At 42.5% G+C, this 11,899-nt stretch overlaps 1 protein-coding gene across 1 annotated transcript in view; it reads right to left on the reverse strand.

The window, feature by feature from the left end:
- LOC103282646 (C-type lectin domain family 2 member D) overlaps positions 1-2,905 on the reverse strand; it is a 35,423-nt gene extending 32,518 nt beyond the window's left edge. The window contains exon 1 of the mRNA XM_062969538.1: positions 2,697-2,905. The gene's annotated coding sequence lies outside the window, so the exon portion shown is untranslated. The remainder of the gene's footprint in view (positions 1-2,696) is intronic.
- Positions 2,906-11,899: the final 8,994 nt, after the last annotated feature.

An 11,899-nucleotide genomic window follows, 5' to 3' on the forward strand; every position in this document is an offset into this window, starting at 1 on the left:
ATGGAACCGAAATGAATTTTGTTATTAGAATGGGGTTGCAACTCCAAAATATTTCATAATGCATATACAAGCAATCCAAAATCTGAAAAACAAACAAAAAACAAAACAAAACAGGGAACACTTCTGGTCCCAAGCATTTTGGGTATAGGACACCACTTGAGGGCTAGAGTGCTGCAGGGTATATGAGTACAAACACTGATGCAGCACAACAGGAAATGTTTTGTGTAACCTTTCGTTTTGGGTTATAATTAGGCCTTTCTGTTTTTTTCCACTTCCTATGGTGAAACTACACCGCTTCCTTTTCTTTATTGTTCCATTGCTCTGCCAGACTTTTGTAACTCATTAAATTATGCTTTTTCTTATAATTTTTCTGGGTTTTGTATGTGACAGAAAGTTGCCAGAGCTGTTTGTTGTTTTGGATATTTCATAGAATAACAGAGTTGGAAGAGGCCACATGGGCCATCTAGTCCAACACCTTGCCATGTAGGAAAAGCACAATCAAAGCACCCCGACATTTGGCCATCCAGACTCTGTTTAAAAGCCTCCAATGAAGGAATTTCCATCACACCTTGAGACAGAGATTTCCACTGTTGAACAGCTCTCATGGTCAGGAAGTTCTTACTATTGCTCGGGTGGAATTTCTTTATCTGTTATTTGAACCCACTGCTCCGAGTCCTTGTCTCCAGGGCAGCAGAAAACAAACCTGTTTCCTCTTCCTTATGACATTTTTATTGGTTTGCACCAATCTTCAGAAGCAACCCATCAACATATACTTTCACCCCTGCTGCCCTCTGCTTTGATATATACTGTGCACTTTAAGTGTTTAGGGGTGCATCCACACTGTAGAACCTATGAAGATTGATACCACTTTGGAGGCCATGGTTCAATGCCATGGAATCCTGGGAGATGCAGTTTGGTGCTAAAGACCTGATAAAACTACAACTAGCACAATTCCATAGCATTGAGCCATGGCAGTTAAAGTGAAGTCAAGCTGTATTAATTCTACAATGTAGATGCCCTCTACTTCATCAGATTATGCAGGGAAGTGTTCAGAAGTGCTCAGAAGAAGAGAGTTCAGTCTAACTCCATTCCGTAATAAAAAGGAGTTTTCCCCTACCTTGGGATCATACTGTTTAGTGCACTCAGTTGTCTTGCATATTTATTAATGAAGAGTTTTCCACACTACAGACATTTGACCCCACCCACTATCCCTCTCTGTGCTTTTTGTTACTTCAACTCCCACAAAAGCAGAGAGGGAGAGAAAAGGGGGGAATCCCCTTTGGAACTGCAGCAACACAGTCTCAGCTGGTGTTTTGGACTACAACTCCCACAATTCCCAACTGCAGAGAGGGAGAAAAAAGCAATGGGGGGGGAGGATTCCCCTTCGGAACACAGCAACGCTGGCTCAGCTGGTGTTTTGGTCTACAATTCCCAACTGCAAAGAGGGAGCGAGAGGAAGAGAGGGGAGGATTCTTCACCAGCTCAACTGGTGTTTTGGACTTTTTTTGTGTGTCACAAGCAACTTGAAAAACTGTAAGTCACTTCTGGTGTGAGAGAATTGGCCATCTGGATGTTTTGATGTTTTTATCATCCTTGTGGGCGGCTTCTCTCATGTCCCCGCATGGAGCTGGAGCTGATAGAGGGAGCTCATCCACGCTTTCCCTGGGTGGGATTCTAACCTGGCAGCTTTCAGATCAGCAACCCAACCTTCAAGTCACAAGGCTTTAATCCACTACGCCATTAGGGGCTCCGTGTTTTGGACTACAACTCCCACAATTCCCAACTGCAGAGAGGGAGAGAGAGGGAGAGAAAAGCTATGTGGGGAAGGATTCCTGTTTCGAACGCAGCACAGGCTGACAAATCATGACACAGATAAATCATGGAAGGAAGAAATAAAGGTACCCTAAAAGGCTATTTTATTTTTTGGCAAAGTAGAAGCGTTATGAGGCCGGGCTGTGGCGCAGGCTGGATAGCAGCCATCTGCAACAAATCACTCTGACCAAGAGGTCATGAGTTTGAGGCCAGCCCGTGCCTGCGTCTTGTCTCTGTTCTATGTTATGGCATTGAATGTTTGCCTTTATGTGTGTAATGTGATCTGCCCTGAGTCCCCTTCGAGGTGAGAAGGGCGGAATATAAATGCTGTAAATAAATAAATTAATAAATTATGAGGTAGCTTACAAGCAAACTTTCCTGCTTGTGGAGCAAAAGGAAATGACAGAAATTGCCCAAAAAGTTTATTTTGACTCCTCCCTCAAATTGGGTGATCCTAACCTGAGAGCAACAAGTGCCACTTCATTAGAAATTTGGCAAAACATCCGGGGTGTTGAAAAAAAATCTATTTCCTCACCTCTTCCTGAAACGTTGGAAAAAATAAAAAAAATAAAAACAGTAACTAAAACTCTGTTATCAATTCAAGAGAGAGGAGGAAGAGAACAACCCTTAGGAATATGTCAAAGAGGGGGAAAAGAACAATAGATCAGTAAGGCCTTTGCATGCGTTTCCTTGGAAGAATCTTTTGTCTTGGAAGATGAAACGGACTCTGAGAAAAACAGAAGGGGTACAAACAGAAAATGACAACATTGAGACACATTGGGAACATGTTTGGCTTTTACTAAAAAAAAAAACTCAAGAGATTTAAGTGCCTGAATTTTGAGTCTGTTCTTGGCTCAAGGGCAAAGGTTCAAATGAGTAATTACCTGGTATCAGGATCAAAAGATGTACTTTCCTTTAAAATGAATTCCATTCTTCCAGAAAACAGCAAAGAGCCCATTCAGGAGACTCCAGGAGCATGAAAAAATAGATTGCAAAAACTATTTCCTTTGGTCATCCAAAAAGAAAAGAAACTCAAAGTTATCAAGCAGGTCTTCTAGTTTTGGCACACATGTTGGCAGAGTATATAAAGAAGAAAAGTGAGACACTCCCACACAACAACACCTGATTTAGGTGAAAATGTAAAAGAATTAGAACTATTGAAGACTGCCATCCAGTGGACACTTTGCAGAATTGTGAAAACAAGCAAAATGGCAAAATTAAACCTTTATTCAATACTGCAATATATGCTTTTTGTGTAGAGTATAACCCCCTTCCCTGCTGCTTCACTTACCCATACTCCAGAAAATGTTCCCTCCTGGAAGTCTTTGTGAGGCTCATTAGGACCTCCAGTGCAAATCTATTAAATGATTCCAGCCCAAGTATACTCAAATATGGGGTTCACTATTATCAATGGTTTTAAGCATCCACGGCCAAAATGGAACATATCCACTGCAGATATGGGGATCATACTGTACTTAGAACTGTGGTGTGTGTTTTCTTGTTTGCATTTTAAAAAGTTATTTCAACCATTCCTGTTGCTACTGCAAGTAATCATTATTATCTTCATTTTCTCCATAAAGCAGAAAGGAGAAATTGCCTTGGGTCACATGGACATGGGAGACCCCTGCCAACTCAGTGGGGAAATGCCCTGCAGCTGCCACTCCATCAAAAGCCAGCTGTGAGCAACGAGGGCAATTCTAAAATAGGCAATCCTCTTTCAACACCTTTCATTAAAGCATAATTGTCCCAGGGCCCTTTTGTTGTAGTAAGATCTAGAAACATTTCTGTTAGTGATAACCGTCGCCCCAGCTTTCAGATTGATTTGAAAACGCAGCGGAGAGTTCCGTGGATCGCTCACAAAAGGAACGGAACGGGACCGCAGCAGACTATTATTAAGAGATCTTTTTATTTTACTTTCCCCTTCCCTGAACTATGTAACAAAATCCCCCAATAAAAGTAGCATTTATTTTAACAATAACACTCTCTATCTGGTTATTTTGTATCTTTCTCTGACTCTCCTTCCCTTGCATGCAATTTCTCTCTCTCCCGTCCTTTTAACTCCGGCTGAGGTTCTCCGCCATAGATTAACATGGCGGACGATATAAATTGGCTCATATCTCTATCAAAATTACCCCTAGAACGCTCCTCTTTTAGACCTAACCCTTTCTAAGGCTCCTGACTCGAAGACAACCAGCAGAACCGGAATCGGTCCAGTTTTCGGCACCTCAACAGCTGACTGTCAAACGGGACCGACGGCTCCTTTCAAGCTAAACTGCTGCCTTATCCCGGACTTTCCTCTCCCCGCGGAATGGGTTTAAGAGATCCCTAGCCCCTTTCTGTGAACAGGGGATGGGGGATCGCTCTCTCGCTGGGGAAACATAGTTCTCCAAGTACCCTTACCCTCTCTGCAGCTGCCAGGGGGTGCCCGGACGGATGCCCTCCACGTTTCATTCATACTTTTCATGATTTTATGAAGGAGAAGAACACTCTTCCCCAGACCTACCCCTGGACTTATGAAATCCCATACTTCCAAAGACTGCAACCCACATGTGCCTCTTCCCCATGCCACCTTTACGAATTCCTCCCATCACAGATGAACTCTTTCTCCTCACATATTTGTGAATTTTCATATTCTATGTACTTGGACACTCTCATGACTCACTGTTGCATGAATTTCTAATCGTTGGGCTAACTTCATGGATTGTGAAATTATGCTGCGAGAACTCCACTCTTATGAACTTCCATATCGGGTTCCCCAGATGTTGTGAACTTCGTCCTTATCAAATGTTTTCTATTGCTTATATCATTCATGATTCCCCTTTATGCAATGTCATCCACCTTTATGGATTCTCCTTTATTTCCTTGAAAACTATCTATCTGCCTATATGTATTTGTACTCTTTGGGATCCCCGGAAAATATGTATTCTTCCCAGCAGGGTTTATGTTCCAACTTTATTTTAATTTTCATTCTATCCCATATAATTGTCAAATCATGAAATCAAATGGGAAATATTATGACCCCAACCTGAACTCTAGCCCTATGACTCAGACCTCCCTTCCCAAAAACAAAAGGATAATCTGCCACAGTTTAATCCAATCTCATTCTGATCGCATGGACAATATAGGGCGAGTCACCAAATTTCTAAAGGTGACTCACCCCCCCAGGGCAAACATTGTCATATCCCAGGCCAGGACGCCGCAGGAAGGCACCCTGTGGGGCCGTCAATGACGGCTCATCACCACCCATCACCACTTCCCGTCTGACACCCCAAGGCATATCTAAAATCTGTGAACGTGACAGGACCCCAGACACCCTTGATGGGTGCCATTAATTCCTTTAGAAATCGGCCGGGTCAGGATTAATCTATCCGGTCGCTTCATTGTTTCAATAGCTCCCGCCTCCTCCTCTCTGATTGGCCCGAGGGGGGACAAAAAGCGGCTCCCCATTGGGCCAGCAGAGCAAGGCGGGAAACGAAAGCCCGCCTCGTTCAACCTCTCAGCCTATCCGCGATCAGATGGGCGGGGGAGCGGGGCGGGAAATTCAAAGGGCTGTCAGACCGAAACATTGTATAAATATGGCTTTATTTGAAACATATGTTACGCTAGTAGATTGAATGATCGCTATTAGCGTCCTTTTCAGCTGAATTGCTCAATAAAGACTCCTTGGCGGATTTTCCTTCAACTTGGCGGACCTTCTTCATTTCAGGCTTCAGGTTGTATTGTGGCTTATATTCTTCTTTTGGCTTCGCCAAGGTCCGTTCCCTCAGGACCGGATCGGCTCCCTCCTTAAGGGGCCCGATCCCCCAGAAATGCGGCCGACAACATTAGTAGGAGACGTGTCAAAAGTTCTTCTTTTATGTCATACTTCTTTTGGCATGTCTCCTACAAACAGAAATACGACTTAAAGATACTTCTTAAGCATCTTGATTTCAACAGAATAAAAATGGCAGTGGTTTAGACTTGAGGGCTGCACATTTCTCCCTTTTAAATGGCCTGTTATTAATTTTTTAAATTTGAATTATGAATTTAATTTTTTTCAAAAAAATATTTCCTACTTATTATTAATTTTATAAGAACACAATAAAGGAAAGGAAAGGAAAGGGGAAAAAAGAATTAAATTGCTTCTTTACCTATTGCTACAGCTTTGCTAAGTAGTCCTGGAAAACTTCTCATCTCAGACTCAGGCCCCTTCCACACAGCTGAATAAAATCCCACATTTTCTGCTTTGAACTGGAATATATGGCAGTGTGGTCTCAGAAATCCCAGTTCAAAGCAGATATTGTGGGATTTTCTGCCTTGATATTCTTGGTTATATGACTGTGTGGAAGGGCCCTAGTACATACAGGAAACTATATGTACTAGGCAGACATATAGTTTTCCATGATGGAGCCCAGTCAGCCAAAGAGCAGAGGTGTGGCAGGGTATTCAAAGACAAGACTCCAGACACATACAAAAGGGGACCTTATAAATGGCTATCTTCTGGACCTGGGACTTTCTTCCTAGAAAAGCTGAATAGTTCCTTTCTATGGACTGGTCCCATCAGCAGGTTTGGATCAACTAATATTCTCACAATAACAGACCGTAGTCTAGTATGCTTTTGATAACTTCTCCTATTAAAGCCATGTTTAAAATAGTTTCAGTTCTAGAGATAGTGTGATGCTGCTTTCAACACAATGTTTTAGATGGTTTTAGACATGTGTTTTTACTAGTTGGGCCGGGCTGTGGTGCAGCTGGCTAGTAACCAGCTGCAATAAATCACTACTGACCGAGAGGTCATGAATTCGAAGCCCGGGTCGGGTTAAGCCCCCGACCATAAATAGCCCGGCTTGCTGTTGACCTATGCAGCCCCGAAAGACAGTTGCATCTGTCAATTAGGGAAATTTAGGTATGCTTTATGCGGGAGGCTAATTTAACTAATTTACAACATCATAAAACTGCCAGCAAAACACAAGGAATGGAATGAGGAAATACAGCCACTAGTGGACAGTGAAGCAACAGCTCCCCCTGTGGCCAGAATCGTGAAGCTGGGAAAAAAAAGTTAAATGCCTCTGTGACTGTCTTTTGTCTGTTGACATTGAATGTTTGCCATATATGTGTTCATTGTAATCCGCCCTGAGTCCCCTTCGGGGTGAGAAAGGCGGAATATAAATACTGTAAATAAATAAATAAATAAATAAATAGTATTTCTTGTTGTCATGAAAGCCACCTTAAGTCTCAGTTTTGGAAAAAGGCAGGGTATAAAATAAATTGAGAGTCAGCATGATATAATGGCTTCAACATTGGACTCTGGGAGAACAGGGTTTGAATCCCTGCTCCATCATGTAAACCCACTGGGTAACCTGGAGCAAATCACACTCTTTCAGCCTCAGACAAAATCCCTCTGAACAAATTCTGCCAGAAACCCCATGATAGGTTGACATTAGAGTCAGAAATGGTTTGAAGGCACAATGTAACCACCAATTTAATATAACTCTTGGACACAATAGGTGTGTATGTATTCTGTGTGTGCTCATTAATCAAAGTTAAATGCAGTGAGAAATAACATGAAAATAGCTCATAACAATTCAATTTTTTTTCAAATATGGCCATTTTCCAGTTCTGGTTCCCCAAGCCCAACCAGCACCTTTTCCTTTCCAGAGATTATAGGACTATGGTTTCCACCATCTCTTGATGATGGTACTTGGAGCCATTCCAAAATCATTCCAGTATCTAGAAAACCACTGGTTTCCTTCCTCTGCTGTAGTCATCTATTGAGGCACCCTGAAAGGACCAGTCTGATGTTCCCATCGCCTCTCCCTCTGAGCACTTGCTGGTCATTAGTCTTCTTTGGATGTGAAGACACTGTGGTCTCAGTCTCTCCTAGAGATTGACACACATAGACCAGAACAAGTCAAGGGAACCCCTGCCTTTACAAATCTATGAGGCCACCTCTTTCCATGCACATACAAAAAAGTCTTCATGATTAACTAACAAGTGTTTTGCTCTAATCCTTCACCTTATCCCAAAGCCAACCATAAAAATGAATATATCAAACTTGGTATCCCCAAGTCTCAGTCACTCTGAACAACTCCCCACAACTGTCACCATAAACGAAAAGACTGTCCACATTTCATTTCTTCAAGCCCTCTTCACTCAAGAATTAAAACATACATACACACACACTTCCACTCTACTGTGTTACCTATTACATTCTGATACGGTGTATTTGTGGTTGAAGACAACAGCTCTTCTGACAGAAGGGTTGGACCATCCGCCCAGACCATACAAGCAAACCTTCCACACTGCCTTGCAAACAGTCTGCACTGCTGTGCTGTTTCTTTGCCACCTTTGCTTGCAAATGGAGGATGAAGAAGGCTACACCACTCCGAATTTCCAGTCCAGGAGGCCAAGGAGGGTCTCAACTGCAGGGGCTGCCTCTCCAGATGGGAAGCAAGGTACCCATGGAAGGTCTTTTAGCACGTTCAGTTTTTGTCTGTCAGAGCTGTAACATTTCACTTGACTAAGATCAAGTGTTGTACAATGTAGATCACACTCATTGTGTGAACTACTTTGATACCTGGCAAACAATAGTTCAGCTTGAAAGGTGACTTAAAATGTAGACGGGGAACATGATGCTTCACTTTCTCTGTGATTCTCTGAGTACCTCATGGGAGAAATGGAGTTTCTAGGATTAATATATTGGTATTTGCCATCCATGATGTATTGCAAAGTACCTCATGAATGGACAACTCAGGCCCATTGGCTTATCAAATGACTTCCTCTGTTCGAGGGAGAAACTAACAGAACTGAACATGGGGATCTCTGTTCTATACTAGAAACACGGAATCCTATTGAGATCTTGGCAGGTCAGGACTAGATTAAAATAAAATTAAGGATTACAAGGAGTCCCTCGATGGTGCAGCGAGTTAAACCACTGACCTGCTGAATTTGCTGATTGAAAGGTTGATGGTTCGAATTCAGGGAGAGGTGTGAGCTCCTGTTGTTAGCACCAGCTTCTGCCAACCTAGCAGTTTGAAAACATGCAAACGTGAGTAGATCAATAGGCAATGCTTGGGCAGGAAGGTAACAGCACTCCATGCAGTCATGCCGGCCACATTACCTTGGAGGTGTCTACGGACAATGCCGGATCTTTGGCTTAGAAATGGAGATGAGCACCAATCCCCAGAGTCAGACACGGCCAGACTTAATGTCAGGGGAAAACCTTTACCTTTACCTGAGGATTACAATAAAATAACTGTTCCCTTTTATGTTATAAACAATCTAGTCTCCCCAGCATTGTTATTGCATTGTGTACAGCAATAATGTTTCTCACATTGGCATCCCATCCTTCTTCCATGGAGCTCTGAAAAACATAAGTACCAACAAACACAAATAAGGGAGGGAAGGCGAGAGAGGTATAAACCATGAACACTCTCAAGTATACACAGACACCGATGGGATTATAAATATCTTTTAGAGTAGGCTAATTTCTAACAGTGACTGGCCCCAAATCACCCAGAAACTACTGTTTTACCTTCTGTGGGCAAAACACACCCTCTCCGTCCAATCCCTGGAAGGAAGATTTCATGAGCACACTATCACAGCCATTTACAGGGTGGGAATGAGAGGTAGGGTGAAGACCAGGTAGAATGCAAGAGCAGTTTGCAATTAGGGAAAGAAAGCTAGAGCTCACCCTTGTTCTGAACATTCATCAACTCACTGGAGATTAAGAGACGGAGGTGAAGTTTATTCCCCCAGGTGCAGAAATGAGTGCCTTTCCCCCTCCCTCCCAATTAAACGTTCCTGACAGTGTCATCCAGGTGCTTGGAGGCAGCATTGGGGGAGATGGGAATGATGCAGAAGGAGACAGTGAACCCCTCTTTCCACAATGCCCAAAACAATCATATGAATATAGAACATCAGATTAAATACACGCATATCACTAGCAGGTGTGCAGAAGGTAAATTGAATGGTGAACAAGGGATAGGAACCCAGGTGTCTATTTGAAGCCAAAGGATTAAGGCCAAAAGGTGTAAATTGTGAAATGGGCCATAAACATTCAAATGTGTTGTAAAAAGATATATATTTATGAAGCAGCTAGTCTTTTAGTCTTGAGATGAAAAGCAAGACATTCTGTTCACCTCGAAATCAATTCAGTTGAAGTGGGAAATTAATGTGATAAGAACCTGTGTTTGAATATACCAGGAGACCATGATCTCTGGTTATTGCTTTGCTAAAGGATTACAAATCTAAATGCCTTTCATTTCCACTGTTTCTATCTCAGCCTCTTCTCTTTTTATAGCTGTTCTTCAGTCACAGATCAAGTCCTCTCCCAAAAACTCCTGGTTTTTTCAGCCTGTCTTTTCACTGGCTTCTGTATCACTTCTGCATTCGTGACCAAGTTTTGTTCTTGTCTATTGTTGCTGCTGCTGGCAGCATTTATTGCAGGAACTTTGAGTCTTGCAATTATTCCAATTCCTCTTTCAAGGAATTCCAAGACTGTAACTTCATGCAAAATATCCTCTCTCAACTCTACATAAAACAGCCTGCACATTATGAGTCAGTATATAAAAAAGTGATCTTCCTCAACAGGATTCCTTCCAAATGAACTACAGCATCCATAATCCCCAGTCAATTTAACCAGTGGCTGTCTCCTGTAGATTGTAATCTAGCACATCATGTCAGGTTTGGGTTGAGAGAGGAATAAGCACAGGTAATAGTAAACTAAACACTATATATACAGAGAAAGGATTTTGCTTGTGAAGGGCTGATATTCATATGATGTGGGTGGGGGAGTGTTAGACAGTGCAGATAAAACACGAACACTTCCCCGCATGTAGCATATGAACGTCAGTCCTTCACAATACATACAGGATGTTCTTGCTGAACTAAGTCTAAAAGCTTCAAAGGCCAAGGCCTCTTCACCTTCACTCTACACCACATCCTTTTCCTCTCTGCAGTGAAGGCCATTTGTATCAGTGTGTCAGTAGCAGTTATACTCATTTGAAATGTGTGCATTTGGCCCTCCACATTTGGAAGCTTGACTTTTGCACATTGGATTATCCATGTATTTGATTAAAATGTTCTCTCTAGGATTTCTAGGTTCTCCAGTGTGACTATATGGCAGTGCTTCTCAACCTGGGGTCCCCAGATGTTTTTGGCCTACAACTCCCAGAAATCTCAGCCAGTTTACCAGCTGTTAGGATTAATGGGAGTTGAGGGCCCAAAACATCTGGGGATGCACAGGTTGAGAACCACTGTATATGGTGAGATTTGAGCCGTGGTTGAACACAGAGTCATGCTAGTTCATAGAGAGCTGTGCTCTCCAGCAAAAAAATTGCAATCTTTGTAATCATGGTTTATTACTCTCATAGGGTTCTCTGCAGTCAGGAAACCTAAAGTGCTGATTGTATTTCCAAAAATGATATAGTTGAAAGACTACCGTTGAGAGGTAGAACATCAGCAAGTAGAGCATCAGCTAGTGCCATCTGGTGGATTTCATGTTTTGTTCTGATCTTTTTGAAAAGCTGAAAATTAAAAGCTGAAGGTGCTGAAAATTATCTCCAAATTAGGTTCAGTCCCTTGCATAACTCCTTGAATGTCTAGATTAAACCTTACCTAGGTTGAGGTGGGAGATTCCAGGTGCCCCTGCATCCACAGGATGTGTGGTCTGTTTTAGTAGCACTGGGAAGGAAGACTCCTAGATAAAATCAGTGAATGTTCACAACAGGGAGTTCGATAGACCAGGGCTGACAACTGTGTGGTCTTCTACATATTGTCAGACTGGAACTTGTTGCAGTCTTCACTTTAAGAGCCACCTGACCAATGACATCCCAAGGGCCATAAAATTCCCACCCTTCAGATTTGCCAGTCATCTAAACTCTTGCAAAGAAGCTTCCCCTAAGAGCTTGAGACATACTTTTGTTTGTGCTGCAAAGCCCAGAATCTAGTCTATGAATTACATGTAATCCAGCTACATAATTTATCCAGCCCTTGGTGGCACAGTGGGTTCAACTGCTGAGCTGCTGAACTTGCTGACCGAAAGGTCGGTGGTTCGAATCTAGGGAGTGGGGTGAGCTCCTGCTGTTAGCCAACCTAGCATTTCAAA

Source organism: Anolis carolinensis, chromosome 2 (genome assembly GCF_035594765.1).
Source record: "Anolis carolinensis isolate JA03-04 chromosome 2, rAnoCar3.1.pri, whole genome shotgun sequence".
Classification (NCBI taxonomy): domain Eukaryota; kingdom Metazoa; phylum Chordata; class Lepidosauria; order Squamata; family Dactyloidae; genus Anolis; species Anolis carolinensis.